The sequence below is a fragment of the Phyllobates terribilis genome, unplaced genomic scaffold (assembly GCF_046119375.1).
Source record: "Phyllobates terribilis strain yellow unplaced genomic scaffold, ASM4611937v1 Scaffold_120__1_contigs__length_5212024, whole genome shotgun sequence".
Taxonomy (NCBI): domain Eukaryota; kingdom Metazoa; phylum Chordata; class Amphibia; order Anura; family Dendrobatidae; genus Phyllobates; species Phyllobates terribilis.
In genome coordinates, this window is record NW_027362880.1 from 2,161,551 (window position 1) to 2,178,012 (window position 16,462).

The following is a 16,462-nucleotide window of genomic DNA, read 5'->3' on the forward strand; positions in this document are numbered from 1 at the left end:
CTTCTGCGGTGTTGCTATCAGTGTGTCAAGAGTGGGAGAAGAGGGTTGCATTGACAATCCAACACAATGGGCAGCACTTTGAACACATTTTATAAGTGGTCATAAACTTGTAAAAAAAATTAAGGAAAGCCAAGCACACCATTGTTGTTCTTATGAAATTCTCAATAAGTTTTATGTGTCACATGACCCTCTTCCCATTAAAAAAAATAAAGTTGGATCCAAAATGGCCTACTTCAAAATGGCCACCATGGTCACCACCCATCTGGAACAGTTTTCCCCCTCCCATATACTAATGTGCCACAAACAGGAAGTTGATATCACCAACCATTCCCATCTAATTTAGGTGTATCCATATAAATGGCCCACCCTGTAGATTGCAAATTTTGTTCTGCCTATAGGGTGCCATGATACTACAACCTACCCCACCCAGCTTGGGGTCAGTGGGTGATGGGGGTTGGAGAGTGGGATTTATCTCCCCTCAAGCAGTTTTCATAGTGTTTATTTTCCTGGGCTCCTGCCGGTGTTGGCATTGCTGCGGGCTCCCTTGCAGTCTCTTGTCTCCTATCCTTGCACTATCCCTTTCCTCTGCAAACATCCAGACAGAAGACCCAGGTGCCTTCTGTCGCCATTGCCATTTGGGGACACCGTGTGGTTTCACAGCTCCAGAATCTTTTCTGGTTAGCAATATGCGCCCTCCTGGGCCTATTTTCAGTTTTTCCAGGCACCCCGTCATCTTGCAGAGAGCCCCACAGGCAGCCTCCTGTGGTCATTTCAGCTTAGGGGGGGGGGGGCGTCTCTCCTTCAGGGAGATCTGGATGGCTCATATGGACACCACCGCCCTGATCCTGGTATATCTCGGGGTTACAAGATGGAATGCCCTCTAGTGGCCGGGTGTATACTCACGCTCTTGTGTCGGCTAATATATCCAACCAGAAAGGAATTTTATGGTAGATACAGAAATCACATTTTTCAACAATTTTTACAACTAAAGTGCTGTGGACTCGGGCACAAAAGGTTTTTGTTTTCATTGGCCTTAATGTACAACTTGGCTATATTCTACGTATTGTTTAGTAAAGTTCATTGTTCTACATTTGTTTGTATAAATATATTTATATCTGTCTCCTTTTTGTTAGAATTATTTATACAAGTGTTTTAATAAAACAGTTTGAAAACGTCCGCGGGCGAAACATGGGGGGCGAAATGTGCGGGGGCGAATATTCCTGGGGGCGAAATGTACGAGGGCGAAATGTACCTGGGGCGAACAGATGGGGCGAACTGCTGGGGGCGAAACTTCCTATAACCGACTTAAATATGAGTGCCTGAGGAAAGGGTCTGAATACTTATAATAATGTGATATTTCAGTTTTCCTTTTTTAATATATTTGCAAAAATTTCTACATTTCTGTTTTTTTTCAGTCAAGATGGAGTGCAGAGTGTACTTTAATGAGAAAAAAATTAACTTTTTAGAATTTACCAACTGGCTGCAATGAAACAAAGAGTGAAAAATTTAAAGGGGTCTGAATACTTTCCGTACCCACTGTAAATACGATTCAGCAGAGGCAGGGGAACACCGTCGAAGGTCTGGAAGAGTTTTCTCAGACCCACTCATCTCACAGGCCCTGATGCGCGGGGTACTCTCACAATGAGGGATAATTTTTCGAAGATGCTGAAGGAGTAACTTGACAACCGTACCAACGTCCTCCGTTATTCCTCTGTGCCTTATAATTATAATTATTATCCAAGCTGGACACGTGGTATGAACTGGCTCTCTACGCCTTGGAGGTCCTGGCCTGCCTGTCACACTGTCACAGAATACTGGAGGTAGGGGGCCTAAGCTGACCCTAAGCTGGGGCCCTGACTAATCCCTCATCCTGGAGGTACTGTTAAAGGTACAGAGGTCCAGGCCGCCAGCGTAACCCCTACCTCCTGAGGATCCCTGCACCACAGTAATCTAGTCCTGAGAAGGACCCCGATCACAACAATTGGGAACCAGCAATAATATGCCCACACACAGTATTTAGACGAACGAGACAGTACAAGGGAAAAACCAAAACCACCTTGCATACAACTTCAACACAACTACAACAGAGGGAACACCAACGGGAAAGGAGATAAATGATAAAGCGAGGAAAGGGAAATAAAACTTCCAAATACACTTATCTCAGCAACTCCAAACACCACGATCCGCTCTGTAAGTCTGAATGAAAAGCTTTCACCGACACCTCACAAACAGACCTGCAGGAATATAAAGGAGTCTCACTAACGAAGCATTGATTGCAGCTGGGCGAGGCTGGACCTCAGCTAGCCCAGAGAGAGAGAGAATTAACTCCTTCACTGCCGAGAAAACACAAAGCACCAACAAGTCAGCTGCGAGAAGTCAGGCTGTGTACTCGTGACGATCTTCGTGGCAACACACCCGTGACAGTACCCCCCCTTCTACGAGGGGCCTCCGGACCCTCAGGGCCAGGTTTATCCGGGTGAGTCGTGTGGAAGGCCCGAACTAATCGGTCTGCGTTAATATCCGACGCAGGAACCCACATCCTCTCCTCAGGACCATACCCCTTCCAATGAACCAAGTACTGAAGGGACCGGCGATTAAAGCGTGAATCAATGACCCTCGATACCTGGAACTCCAAGTTACCATTGACAACCACAGGAGGGGGAGGTAAAGGTGACGGTACCACCGGCGCCACATACCTCTTAAGCAATGATCTGTGAAACACGTTGTGAATTTTAAACGTAGGGGGGAGGTCAAGACGGAATGCCACCGGATTAATAACAGAACTGATTCTGTACGGCCCGATGAACCTGGGACCCAGTTTCCAGGAGGGAACCTTAAGTTTAATATTCCTGGTAGACAACCATACCTGATCGTTCACACTTAGGTCCGGACCAGACACTCTCCTCCTATCAGCCATACGTTTGTATCGGTTCCCCATAGTATTCAGATTCTTCAGCACCCCTCTCCATACTGAAGCGAGAGATGAGGAAAATCGTTCCTCCTCCGGAACCCCCGAAGAGCCCCCCCTACTGAAAGTACAAAACTGGGGGTGAAAACCATATGCCCCAAAAAACGGGGACTTACCAGTGGACTCGCTTCGCCTATTATTGAGAGCAAACTCTGCCAGAGGTAGGAAAGAAGCCCAGTCCTCCTGGTTCTCTGACACAAAACACCGAAGATATGTCTCCAAGCTCTGGTTCATACGTTCCGTCTGACCATTGGTCTGAGGATGAAAAGCCGACGAGAATGACAAATGCATCCCCCGCCGTGCACAAAACGCCTTCCAGAACTTGGACACAAACTGAGACCCCCGATCAGACACCACCTCGGAGGGTACCCCGTGAAGCCTCACAATCTCCCCAATGAACACCTGCGCAAGAGTTTTAGCATTAGGGAGAGCCGGAAGAGCGATAAAATGTGCCATCTTGCTGAACCTGTCCACTACAACGAGTATGACCGTTTTACCCGAAGACGGAGGGAGGTCCGTAATAAAGTCCATAGACAGATGAGTCCAAGGACGCTCCGGGATCTTCAAAGGTAAGAGGGCCCCAGACGGACGGGTATGTGAGGTCTTAGAGCGCGCACAAACCCCACAGGACGCGACAAAAGTTACCACCTCTTTATGTAAGTTAGGCCACCAAAACCGACGCGAGAGGAGATCCACAGTTGCTTTACTCCCCGGGTGTCCTGCAAAAACTGAGTTATGGTGTGCCTCGATCACCTTTTGTCGCAACTGATCTGGAACGAACAGTCTCCCCGGAGGTCCAACAGGGGCGTCCCCCTGAGCCTCCAATATCTCCTCCTCCAGCTCAGAGCATACTGCCGAAACCACCACCCCCTCCTGAAGAATAGGAATCGGGTCGTCTGTATTCCCGGCCCCAGGGAAACTACGAGATAATGCATCCACCTTTACATTTTTAGACCCAGGACGATATGTAACGACGAAATTAAACCTGGTAAAAAACAATGACCACCTAGCTTGTCTGGGATTCAGACGTTTAGCGGACTCCAGATATAGCAGGTTCTTGTGATCGGTGATGACGGTGACCGGATGAACTGCCCCCTCCAAAAAATGGCGCCACTCCTCAAAAGCTAACTTAATGGCCAGGAGTTCCCTATTGCCGACATCGTAATTCCTCTCAGCGGACGACAATTTTTTAGAGAAAAAGGCGCACGGATGCCACTTACCAGGGGACGAACCCTGTGACAATACTGCTCCCACCCCTACCTCGGAAGCGTCTACCTCTACAAAGAATGGCTGAGACGCATCAGGTTGAATGAGTATGGGTGCCGAGGCAAAACATTTTTTCAAGGAGGAGAATGCTTGACAAGCCTTGTCAGACCACCTAGAAAAATCCGTCCCCTTTTTAGTCATGTCTGTGAGAGGCTTAACCATGGACGAGAAATTACGAATGAACTTCCGGTAATAGTTAGCAAACCCCAGGAAACGTTGTAGTGCCTTAAGATTCTCCGGCCGATCCCACTCAAGAACTGCCCGCACTTTCCCAGGGTCCATACGAAAACCGGACGCAGAAACCAGGAAGCCTAAAAACTGGAGTTCCTGTACGGCGAACACACACTTTTCCCACTTGGCATACAGTTTATTATCCCGCAAGATCTGTAACACCTGTCTAACGTGCTCCTGATGAGACACCAGATCCGGCGAGTAAATTAAGATATCATCCAGATATATGACAACAAACTGTCCCACCAGGTGGCGAAAAATATCATTAACAAAGTGTTGAAACACCGCCGGGGCATTAGTCAGACCGAATGGCATGACAAGGTTCTCATAATGCCCCTCCGGAGTGTTAAAAGCCGTCTTCCACTCATCCCCCTCCTTCATCCTAATCAGATTGTACGCCCCCCTGAGATCCAACTTAGAGAACCATTTGGCGCCCACGATCTGATTAAAGAGATCGGGAATAAGTGGGAGCGGATACGGATCTCGGACCGTAATCCGATTAAGTTCACGGAAATCCAGGCAAGGGCGTAGGCCTCCATCTTTCTTCTTAACAAAGAAGAACCCCGCGGCCACCGGTGAAGATGAAGGTCTAATATGCCCCTTAGCCAGACTTTCAGAAATATAATCCTTCATGGCCTGCCTCTCAGGACCAGAAAGGTTATACAACCTAGCTTTAGGTAACTTGGCCTCAGGGAGCAGTTTTACAGAACAGTCATACTCGCGATGAGGAGGTAGTTCCTGACACCCATTCTCCGAGAATACATCCTCAAAGTCTGCCAGAAATGGAGGTAAGACCCAAGGAGTAACCGCACCGATGACCGTGTTCATGCAGTTTTTATTACAGAATTTACTCCATTGGCTTATCTCTCTGGTTTGCCAATTAATAACAGGGTTATGCTTAGCTAACCAAGGAAGGCCCAACACTATAGGAGTGGGAAGACCCTCCAACACGTAGCAAGACAACAGTTCTTTATGTATTGCCCCCACTTGAAGTTTTACGCCATGCACAGCTTGCAAAAAACTTCCCTGACCGAGAGGCCTGGCATCGATCGAGAATATGGGGATGGGTTTAGCCAACTCACTCAATCGCATACCTTGAACCCGGGCAAACCGAGCATCAACCAGATTAGCCCCGGCCCCACTATCCAGAAGAACAGATATCCTCTCAGTTCTCGTACCCACCACCACCTCCGCCGGTACGAGAAACTGAGACGAACCTAGGGACGAAATACCTACTCCCAGATTGCCGTCCACCACACAACCTGGGATCAACAGTTTTTTCGACGACTCTTTACTCTGCAAGGGGCGGGATGGACACCCCCCAATAAAATGTCCCTTTTTCCCGCAGAGGAAACACCTTCCTGTCTTATGGCGCACCACCGGTCCCCTTCCCCGAAATGATGTCCCTCCTAATTGCATAGGCTCCTCCGGACTGACCAGGGGAACCACCATATGAGGGGACCTTGTAAGAGGTGGAGACATTACAGGGGGTAGAGTTATCCCGCACCTCTCCCGAAGCCGTCTGTCAACGCGAATAGCAAGGGCCATAGCGGCTTCCAGTGACGCGGGAGAGTCATACTGTGCCAACACATCCTGTAATTTGTCGGATAAACCATGACAAAACTGGCTCCTAAGAGCCGGGTCATTCCACTGGGTGTCCGTGGCCCACCTACGGAACTCCGAACAGAATTCCTCCGCCGGACGATCTCCCTGCTGAATCCTACGTAACTTAGACTCAGCAAGGGAGATCCGATCTGGGTCATCATATACGAGTCCCAAAGCAGCGAAAAACCTATCCACTGACTGGAGAACCGGGGAGCTTGGGGGAAGAGAGAACGCCCAAGATTGTGGGTCCCCTTGTAGGAGCGAGATGACAATTCCCACCCTTTGTTCTTCACTGCCCGATGACCGAGGCCGCAGCCGAAAGTACAATTTGCATGCCTCCCGGAAAACAAAAAACTTGTCCCGCCCCCCAGTGAACCTGTCAGGGAGAGCTACTTTAGGTTCTGGTCCGGCTTGCTCCAGAGGATGCAAAACCTTGGACCTAACGTCCGCCAGCCCCATGGACAAACTCTGCAACTGCCGAGCTAGACCGGCTACTGGATCCATGGTAGCTGGAGAAAAACTAAGTGGGTCGGTGAAAAAGTCACACTGTCACAGAATACTGGAGGTAGGGGGCCTAAGCTGACCCTAAGCTGGGGCCCTGACTAATCCCTCATCCTGGAGGTACTGTTAAAGGTACAGAGGTCCAGGCCGCCAGCGTAACCCCTACCTCCTGAGGATCCCTGCACCACAGTAATCTAGTCCTGAGAAGGACCCCGATCACAACAATTGGGAACCAGCAATAATATGCCCACACACAGTATTTAGACGAACGAGACAGTACAAGGGAAAAACCAAAACCACCTTGCATACAACTTCAACACAACTACAACAGAGGGAACACCAACGGGAAAGGAGATAAATGATAAAGCGAGGAAAGGGAAATAAAACTTCCAAATACACTTATCTCAGCAACTCCAAACACCACGATCCGCTCTGTAAGTCTGAATGAAAAGCTTTCACCGACACCTCACAAACAGACCTGCAGGAATATAAAGGAGTCTCACTAACGAAGCATTGATTGCAGCTGGGCGAGGCTGGACCTCAGCTAGCCCAGAGAGAGAGAGAATTAACTCCTTCACTGCCGAGAAAACACAAAGCACCAACAAGTCAGCTGCGAGAAGTCAGGCTGTGTACTCGTGACGATCTTCGTGGCAACACACCCGTGACACTGCCCTGCTGCTAGCGTTTTTGTCACGCTTCCTAATAATGGGAACATTTTTTTTTACTGAGGCCCTCCTCTATGACTCTTCAAAGGGGTATTGGGATGCGTTCAAATTTTTTTTCAGCTCTTGCAGTCACTGCATAGGCAATAACAGTATAGGAAACACACTTCCTAATAATAGGAACATTTTTTTTTACTGAGGCCCTCCTCTATGTGTCTCTAAATTAGTATTGGGGTTTTTCCAAAATTTATGCAGCCGTTGCAGTCACAGCATACGCAATAACTTTAGAGCAGAACCGCTCCTTTGTAATGGGAACATTTTGTTACTGAGGTCTTCCTCTATGTCTTTTCAAAGGGGTATTGGAGTGTGTCTTAATTTTTGGCAGCCCTTGAAGTCACTGCATTTGCTATAACAGTATAGGAGAACCGCTCCTTAATAATGGGAGCAACAAAGCATAGGCAGATGCTGGCCCTCTAACATTAGTGAGGGCTGACTGCTGGCCCTTTAACAATAGTAAGGGCCGCCTGATGGCCCTATAAAAAATAGGCTTTGTGACTTTCAGAATCCCTCCTTCATAAATGAAACAGGATGAGTCTGATCATGTGTCACAAACCACAAGGCCAGATAAGGTAGTAAAATGTTAAAATGACTGAAGATATTCAAGGTAATCCCATGTCAATCACTGTGCACTGTTGGCAGGATTACAGAGATCTCCATGTACAGTGAAATTTGACACTGCAGCTTGCAAAGGAGGGGGCCCGACAAGCGTGAGAAATCCCCCAGCAACTGCAGCAGGCAGGCCCTTCCCCCCACGCCATGTGCTTCTTTGTTCAAGAAACATAAATCAACAGCGAATTATGGGAAGACGATACATTCGAGTGATACACAAAATGGATTTCTGGAAACCTAAAAGAATGGAGAATCTCACCATTCCTTTCTTCACCGCCCAGCAAGCAAGGAAAGGGAGATATGCAGCACAGCCTTTCAGAAGCCCCTAGGACCACTTTGTTTGGTCTCCACGAGTAGCAGAAGCGATTCCTTAAGACCATCCAGTAAAGAGGTTTTGGGAGTCTCTTCGCTAAGAGCAACCAGGGGAGGAGATTTGGGCGTAGTCACAAAGCCGGATTGGGAGTCAGCCAGAGGGGTTAAGTACTCCAGGAACCCTGACATGACATGTGGGAAAAGTCCATCCACTAAGCGAGGGCACACAGCCTTCCATGTGGCAGCCCTCCCACACAAGCCAGACCATTCCATCTAAACTGGTAATTGACTCAAGTTCTGCTTATACTTGTTGTACCATACTTTTGTACTTGGGCTGTTCTTTTATCTCGACCCACGAACCTTACGTCTGTTGTTCGGTCCAATGAACACGCTACCGGGCTGGTTTCTAGCCAGATATAAGTCCGTTACAGAATATCAAATAGAAACTTGTGGCAGCTCTACCAGGCCGACAAGGCTCTGCTTCACTGGAGTAGTGAAAGAGCCTCTCAGGGGCTTGAGCGAGTGTGGTGCCATGTCAGTGGCTGAGTGGAACACCTTTTCTCACTCCCTGGTGCCTCTCTGTACCCATGTGTACAAGGGGTGACTGTATAGAACTGTACCAATCTGACCTTAAGCATCCTTGAGGGGGGTGCAGAACGTCATGTAGGTGCAACGGGTAGATCCATATGACGTGCTCCATCTGGCGTAGTGTGACATCAGGCGGGTGGCGGATCCATTATAAGTGGTGGCAACAGCGAGATTCTGTGGGGTCTCCCTGCTGCCGTTTCTTCACAATAACATTTACCAGTAAATGTATTTTTCACAGTTGAAAGCAATGCAAAAGTGCAAAAACGCTACGTGTGAACATAGCCAAAGGAGTGGAAGAGCATTTTTGTTTTTGGTTATTTATTTTACCTTATATACAAGTCATTACCCTGGAAAAGATGTTCTTTAACATTTTTCCCAAGAAAATCCATTTTGGCTTCGTTTTTGTATGTTTTATTGTGAGCCCGCAAAAGTGGCATTAATATTCTGACAAAATTGTTCACAGCAGTGACCTAGGAGTCAGAGATGCTTCCAGGGGTCTTCCCCATGCTATTCTCATGTCATTTCAGCACTTTTTAGGCCCTCTGCAGACCTCCAGGAAGGGGGGAGGGGCGCCGGAAAAATGCTCAAGTTTCCCATAGACTTACATTGGGCTCGTTACTCGGACCGAAAACTCGAGCATTCCAATTTGCTCGACCCGAGCATTTTAGTGCTCGTTCATCACTAATCCGGACGTGTGAAAGAGGCCTAATTCTGTAACAGAGATAAAAATTCCCCATTTTTCCAAGCAGTGTGAGTCAGACACTGATCAGCAAGTTATCACCTGTCTCTTGGATCGGTGATAACTTGTTTTCACTACACAAACTGTTTAAGGCCCATAAACACCCAATCCCTACAATCCTATGGTTGAAAGCTGTCTCATGACTATCATAAGGAGTGCATAGCCAAATGTTCTTGTGCTCTCTTTTAGAGAGCAGGTGTCGAGCTCCACTGGTGGCAGCTTATCTTCAGAGAGAACAAGAAGTTCAACTACTGGAATTCCAACGCGCCGGATCTTTCTCTCCCCTGACATCAATTATCAAGGAAGAGGCGGGAAGCCCCAATACCCGTCAGATTGTTGGCTGATTCTGCCAACTTTAGCTTTATGTGTATGGAAGCCTTAGTGTAATCTGTATAAGGACTGATTCAGACGTCCATGCATCTCGGTCTGACCTCAGAATGCAATGCATGGACTTGCCAAGGCTCTGCCACCCAGAGTGTGACAGCCTCATAGAAATACATGAAACCTCATGCTTGGGTCAGGAGACCCGAGGCCAGTACATGCATTGCATTCCGAGATGTGTATGGATGTCTGAATGAGCCATGATAGACAGTACTGTGTGCACACAAATCATGAACCTCAGTGCAGAAACTCTGAACTAGTTATCTCTGTAGTGAGAACGCTACAATGGACATCCTTATTCTGTTCTGTGTGCCAGAAATCTTGAACCTCAGTGCAGCAACTCCAATCTAGTCATCTCTGTAGTGAGACAAATCTCGATAAAAAAAAAAACAAGTTGAGCCTATAGTAAGTAAATAATTTGTAATAGCACACTATTTACATACAGCCCCTGGCAAAAATTATGGAATCACCGGGCTCGGAGTATGTTAATTCAGTTGTTTAATGTTGTTGAAAAAAAGCAGATCACAGACATGGCACAAAACTAAAGTCATTTTAAATGGCAACTTTAGGGCTTTAAGAAACACTAAAAGAAATCAAGATAAAAAATGTGGTACTCAGTAAGGGTAATTTTTTTCACAGCAAGCAGAGGGAAAAAATTATGGAATCACCCTGTAAATTTTCATTTCCAAAACTAACACCTACATCAAATTAGATCTGCTCATTAGTCTGCATCTAAAAAGGAGTGATCACACCTTGGAGAGCTGTTGCACCAAGTGGACTGACATGAATCATGGCTCCAACATGAGAGATGTCAATTGAAACAAAGAAGAGGATTATCAAACTCTTAAAAGAAGGTAAATCATCACGCAATGTTGCAAAAGATGTTGGTTGTTCACAGTCAGCTGTGTCTAAAATCTGGACCAAATACAAACAACATGGAAAGGTTGTTAAAGGCAAACATACTGGTAGACCAAGGAAGACATCAAAGCGTCAAGACCGGAAACTTAAAGCACTATGTCTCCAAAACAGGAAATGAACAACAAAACAAATGAGGAACATGTGGGAGGAAACTGGAGTCAATGTCTGTGACCGAACTGTAAGAAACCTCCTAAAGGAAATGGGATTTACATACAGAAAAGCTATACATAAGCCATCATTAACACCTAAACAGAAAAAAACAAGGTTACAATGGGCTAAGGAAAAGCAATCGTGGACTGTGGATGACTGGATGAAAGTCATATTCAGTGATGAATCGCGAATCTGCATTGGGCAAGGTGATGATGCTGGAACTTTTGTTTGGTGCCGTTCCAATGAGATTTATAAAGATGACTGCATGAAGAGAACATGCAAATTTCCACAGTCATTGATGATATGGGGCTGCATGTCAGGTAAAGGCACTGGTGAGATGGCTGTCATTACATCTTCAATAAATGCCCAAGTTTACATTGATATTTTGGATAGTTATCTTATCCCGTCAATTGAAAGGATGTTTGGGGATGATGACATCATTTTTCAAGATGACAATGCATCCTAGAGCAAATACTGTGAAAACATTCCTTGAAAGAAGACACATAAGGTCAATGTCATGGCCTGCAAATAGTCCGGATCTCAATCCAATTGAAAATCTTTGGTGGAAGTTGAAGAAAATGGTCCATGACAAGGCTCCAACCTGCAAAGCTGATCTGGCAACAGCAATCAGAGAAAGTTGGAGCCAGATTGATGAAGAGTACTGTTTGTCACTCATTAAGTCCATGCCTCAGAGACTGGAAGCTGTTATTAAAGCCAGAGGTGATGCAACAAAATACTAGTGATGTATTTGAGTATTCTTTTGTGTGTTTGTTTTTCATGATTCCATAATTTTTTCCCTCTACTTGGTGTGAAAAAAATTACCCTTACTGAGTACCACATTTTTTATCTTGATTTCTTTTAGTGTTTCTTAAAGCCCTAAAGTTGCCATTTGAAATTTCTTTAGTTTTGTGCCATGTCTGTGATCGGCTTTTTTTCAACAACACTAAACAACTGAATGAACATCCTCCGAGCCCGGTGATTCCACCATTTTTGCCAGGGGTTGTAGTTACATAGGATGATAAAAGACCTAGGTCCATCAAGTCCAACCTTTATCCAAGAATTTAACATTTTTGTCACTAAATACGGTATATGCTTAATTTTTTTTATCTTGTGTTTTCTCTCTGGACTGGCCATAGTGTGAACGTGTTCTTACACTTTCCACATATATCAATTTACACTTCAGCTCATTTACTTGGTTTTCTGTAGTGAGTCAGCTAGAATAGAGTTGTTGCACGGAGAACGTCCTTATACTCCAGTAACCCTGTACATTTCTGTACTAACTTACATTTTCTGTTGTAAATTCTGATGATTGTCGGCTGCGCTCCGTTACGCTTTTCCCTGTAAAGCTCCGTCCACTATTAAAAACGGTGGTGCTGTCGGTCAGCACTGGTCTACATTCGTAAAAAGTTGAATTTTGGACAAACTGAACAATCAGCACTGAGTGTAATTATTTGTATAATAAAATTGCTAGTTTTATTTATCACAAAAAAATACATTTTGCTGATTTTTTTGGCTGAATCGAAATACATTAAAAATATAAAATGGTATTAGGCGGTGTGCCCACTATGTGTTTTTTAAGTGTTTCCACAGCGGCAAGGCCTGCCATGTTCCCCAATGATAATCCGCATGTGCTGTGCACATGCTGCGGAAATTTCCGCTGCGGATTATCATTGTGGAAAAAAACGCAGCACTACCAATTAATTTGCGGAAGCGTTGCGTTTTTGCCGCCATTGACTTGCATGGGAACGCTTGGATTCCGCATCACTGGATCTGTACATGTGCATTCCATGCGTTTCAATGTGCGGATGGTACCCGGGTCTGGAGAAGAGGAGACTCTCCTCCGGACCCAGGTACCATAGAACCTGTAAAAAAAAAAGAATAAAATAAAAAAAAAATATTATACTTACCTTCTGATGGCCCGCGGTGTGATTGTCTTTGCGTGCCGGCAGATCGCGGTGGACTGAAGGACCTGCGCTGATGTCATTTAGTCATGTGACGGCAGGTCCTTCAGTGTAGTGTACCGCGAGCTGACGGCAAGCCGAGACGCATGGAATCAAGACTCCGGGGGCCATCGGAAGGTAAGTATAGATTTATTTTTTAACATTGGTTGCATGGATTTATATAGTGTGACCAAGTTGTCAAGCACTTTCCAAGTGATGCTAAAATCGCTTGGAAAGCGCTTGACAACCCGCATGCGGAAATGAAAGTGAAGAAAGAGTCACATCCGCTTGTCCCTGGCAGGAAAAAAGCATGTAAAATCCGCATGTAAAATCCGCATGTACAATCCACATGTAAAATCCGCATGTACAATCCGCATGTACAATCCACATGTAAAATCCGCATGTACAATCTGCATGTATTTTTTCTGCCAGGGAGATGCAGAAACGCTCAGGAAAAATCCGGAGCATTTCTGCATTGTGGGCACATAGCCTTAAAAATTAATGTACAACTTTGGATGTTGACTCACTTAAAAAATCTATTTACTTCAAATAAAGACACCAAGAAATCAACGGCTGGGATTTAGCCTTCTTATATAAAGCAGGCTAAATCCTAGAGGGAGGAAGGACCTGGTCTATTAGCCTGCTGGGTCTAGTATTAAAACACAGGGACCTGGTCCTTTGGACAAATGGGATTTAGCTTTCTCATAGAGCAGGGTAAATCCAAGTGGGCAGAAGGACTTGGTCCATTAGGCCATTATAGTATTAACCGCTTCACAACACACGATGCAGTTACGTCATATATCATAAAAATATAACAAAAAAAATATATATATATCCCTTTTGCTCCATTAAAAAAAATACACAAATTTGGAATTCACGTGTTCAGAAAGGTCTGATCAATCAAAATATAATCTGATTGGTAAACGGCGTAACGAGAAAAAAATCAAAACGCCAGAATTACGTTTTTTGGTCGCTGCAACATTGCAATAAAATGAAATAAGAGGCGATCAAAACATCGGATCTACCCCAAAATGGTATCAATAAAAACGCCCCAACAAAATAAATAAAACCCTCAACGGCGATGTGGATGGAAAATCAAAACGTTATGGGAAGGAAAAAAATGGAAAATCGCCCGAGGGTTAAAACACTACAAGCATGGAAAATATCTGTGGTCGAATGATCTACAAAAATGATCACCAGCAAATGAGACGGGACGCGGATGAGATCAGCGCAGGAGACTGTACAGACGGGAACCAGGGGGAATCCTGCGTATAAACGTCACCTGTATATATATATATCTGTAATCAGACGTCACATCTAGTCTGCAGCTCAATATTACTGTGAAATATAACATGACAGGATTCATATAGATCTATAGACAATAAGTGTCCACTGTCTACTGGGAGTCAGCATCTTATATACAGCAGGAGAAGCACAAGTCTGGTAAAGGACGAGGTCCCACTGCGCATGCGCAAATAGCGACTGTGTGTGAGAAAGCGAAAGCCCAGTGCACAGAAGGAGCCGAGCCAATAGCAACGGGGTCTCCACATACCTCCACCTGCAGAGCCGCCACCACATATATGGCTGCTCTGTGCGCACAGGATCTGTGATGAGGTCACAGGAGGGGAGGAGTCAGGGGTCACATGATCAGGGGCCTCAGTGGATGCAGGACTCTGCTGTGCTGGTTGTCATGGTGCTGGATGAGCTGAAGTTTATGTGTGGGGTCAGGAGGGGTTTACAGTGTGGATGTAGCAGAGCCGCGTGTGTACGAGGTGTACGGAGCGGAGCCGCGTGTGTACGAGGTGTACGGAGCAGAGCCGTGTGTGTACGAGGTGTACGGAGCAGAGCCGCGTGTGTACGAGGTGTACGGAGCAGAGCCGCGCGTGTACGAGGTGTACGGAGCGGAGCCGCGTGTGTACGAGGTGTACGGAGCAGAGCCGCGTGTGTACGAGGTGTACGGAGCAGAGCCGTGTGTGTACGAGGTGTACGGAGCGGAGCCGCGTGTGTACGAGGTGTACGGAGCAGAGCCGCGTGTGTACGAGGTGTACGGAGCAGAGCCGCGTGTGTACGAGGTGTACGGAGCAGAGCCGCGTGTGTACGAGGTGTACGGAGCAGAGCCGCGTGTGTACGAGGTGTACGGAGCGGAGCCGCGCGTGTACGAGGTGTACGGAGCGGAGCCGCGCGTGTACGAGGTGTACGGAGCAGAGCCGTGTGTGTACGAGGTGTACGGAGCAGAGCCGTGTGTGTACGAGGTGTACGGAGCAGAGCCGTGTGTGTACGAGGTGTACGGAGCGGAGCCGCGTGTGTACGAGGTGTACGGAGCGGAGCCGCGCGTGTACGAGGTGTACGGAGCAGAGCCGTGTGTGTACGAGGTGTACGGAGCGGAGCCGCGTGTGTACGAGGTGTACGGAGCGGAGCCGCGTGTGTACGAGGTGTACGGAGCGGAGCCGCGTGTGTACGAGGTGTACGGAGCGGAGCCGCGTGTGTACGAGGTGTACGGAGCGGAGCCGCGTGTGTACGAGGTGTACGGAGCGGAGCCGCGTGTGTACGAGGTGTACGGAGCGGAGCCGCGTGTGTACGAGGTGTACGGAGCGGAGCCGCGTGTGTACGAGGTGTACGGAGCGGAGCCGCGTGTGTACGAGGTGTACGGAGCGGAGCCGCGTGTGTACGAGGTGTACGGAGCGGAGCCGCGTGTGTACGAGGTGTACGGAGCTGAGCCGCGTGTGTACGAGGTGTACGGAGCAGAGCCGCGTGTGTACGAGGTGTACGGAGCGGAGCCGCGTGTGTACGAGGTGTACGGAGCGGAGCCGCGTGTGTACGAGGTGTACGGAGCGGAGCCGCGTGTGTACGAGGTGTACGGAGCGGAGCCGCGTGTGTACGGGGCGGAGCCGCGTGTGTACGAGGTGTACGGAGCAGAGCCGCGTGTGTTCGAGGTGTACGGAGCAGAGCCGCGTGTGTACGAGGTGTACGAAGCAGAGCCGCATGTGTACGAGGTGTACGGAGCGGAGCCGCGTGTGTACGGGGCGGAGCCGCGTGTGTACGAGGTGTACGGAGCGGAGCCGCGTGTGTACGAGGTGTACGGAGCGGAGCCGCGCGTGTACGAGGTGTACGGAGCGGAGCCGCGCGTGTACGAGGTGTACGGAGCGGAGCCGCGCGTGTACGAGGTGTACGGAGCGGAGCCGCGCGTGTACGAGGTGTACGGAGCGGAGCCGCGCGTGTACGAGGTGTACGGAGCGGAGCCGCGCGTGTACGAGGTGTACGGAGCGGAGCCGCGCGTGTACGAGGTGTACTGAGCGGAGCCGCGCGTGTACGAGGTGTACGGAGCGGAGCCGCGCGTGTACGAGGTGTACGGAGCGGAGCCGCGCGTGTACGAGGTGTACGGAGCAGAGCCGCGCGTGTACGAGGTGTACGGAGCGGAGCCGCGCGTGTACGAGGTGTACGAAGCAGAGCCGCATGTGTACGAGGTGTACGGAGCGGAGCCGCGTGTGTACGGGGCGGAGCCGCGTGTGTACGAGGTGTACGGAGCGGAGCC